The sequence below is a fragment of the Herpailurus yagouaroundi genome, unplaced genomic scaffold (assembly GCF_014898765.1).
Source record: "Herpailurus yagouaroundi ecotype Mexico unplaced genomic scaffold, PumYag 206, whole genome shotgun sequence".
In the NCBI taxonomy this organism is placed as follows: domain Eukaryota; kingdom Metazoa; phylum Chordata; class Mammalia; order Carnivora; family Felidae; genus Herpailurus; species Herpailurus yagouaroundi.
Window position 1 is genome coordinate 197,139 of NW_024412437.1, and position 1,641 is coordinate 198,779.

Below are 1,641 nucleotides of genomic sequence, written 5' to 3' on the forward strand. Positions count from 1 at the left end.
AAAGTGAAACTAAAATAACACCTTTCCTTGTATTCCAATGATTATTCTAAATAATTACTTCAAAAAATGGAATCATAGCATTTTAGGTCTGGAAAGGACTCCTTCATGGATGAGGTTGGCAAAGCTTGAAAAGGTTAGGTAACAGGTCCATGTGGCTTGTCTGTGGATCAGCGAGGCTAGAACTCAGCTCTCTGACCAGTGCTCTTTCTCTTAAACTCTTTTCTCCCCACTTAAGACATTCCAGTGTCATTTAAGGAGTTACTTTCCTGATTATTCATTAGAACGCAATTTGCTGGTCTTCTGTGTTGGAGTGGAAGACAAGTCGTATGTATAATATGCGTCCCTTGGTTCTCCTGCTCTCTGGATAGCCCTCCACCTTGACCTTTTTTCCCTACCCTCTGCCCCCCACTGGATCTCCCCCTCCCCTTCAAACACTGTTATCTTTGGAAATATGTGTGTGCACTTTCCAACCTGGCTGGGATCAGGGGCAAGGTGACGCTTGGTTTAATGGATTTTTTTCCCACAGTGCCTTAATTTGCCCAAGGGTTTGGAAGGTCACACAACTAACAAAAAGTAAACCGCAGTCGTTTGCCCTTTCAGCAGGTCTGTGTTCGGTTAATATAGCAAGAAATAAGAAAAAACCAGTAAGGAAAAAAAGGCAAAACTCCGCTTGAAGTAACTGCGGACCCCCTGGAAAAGTTCAAGGCTGTTGTTCATTGTTTGAACTTTCCCCCTTGTGATTCACTTGTATTCCTTAAATCATCTTCAGACGTCTGATCAAGGAAGTGTTAGAGGAAAATACAAAGTCGGGTATTGGCATTGCAGTGTCCTGGCTCCTAGAAGTCGGTGGAGAATGTGCTTCTTTTCTCTGGTGCTGGGTGATCAGAGTGGGAGCCTTTTCCTGTGCAGGAAGCCCTCTGCTGCTGGGGCTACTGTGCGCAGGAACGCACCCCTTCCTAGTTCTCATTCCTCAGTAGACATTTCTGTGAAGGGCAGGCCTTTTTTTTCCATTCTAGTACTTACACTCAGGTCCCGCTAAGTACCAGGAGGGCCGTGTTTTTTTGTTTTGTTTAATCAGAGGGTGAAATGGAACCTCCCCCTGGGTGCCCGGGGAGTCCCTTTGGGGTAGCGCCCCCCCCCCCCTTCCGGAGGGCAGCATCCTGGCGGGGGTGGGGGGTTCAGCTTTGATCCCAGGGCACCTTTTGTCCCTAGAGGCGCCCTCTGCCAGCCAGGTATGTGGAGGGAAAGTGCTGTCCGCTTTCCAGGGCGGCCAGTGTGGGTCTGGGGAGCCGGAAAGTCCCTTTGGAGAGTGGCGGGGCGTGCGAGAAGCCAACACGGTGGGCACAGCGAACTCACTAACTGGGCGTCTCCGAGGAAGTTCGGGCGGGGTCCGCCGGCTCTCGGGCTTTCTTCTTCTAAAATCCATCCGTGGGCAGAGCAAGCCCACTTCTCACCCAAACTCGTGGAGACGAGGGACTAGGCGGGCGCGGGGTTCGTTGAAGCGGATCGGGGAGCGCCTGGCCCAGGCGGCGAGGCCCCTCCAGCGCCGGTCCACGGCCCAGGGCGCCGGCTCAGCCGCCTCGGCCGGGCCGGTCCCGCGGGCGGGGACCGCTTACACGCTGACGGCGGCGGGGGCTCCGG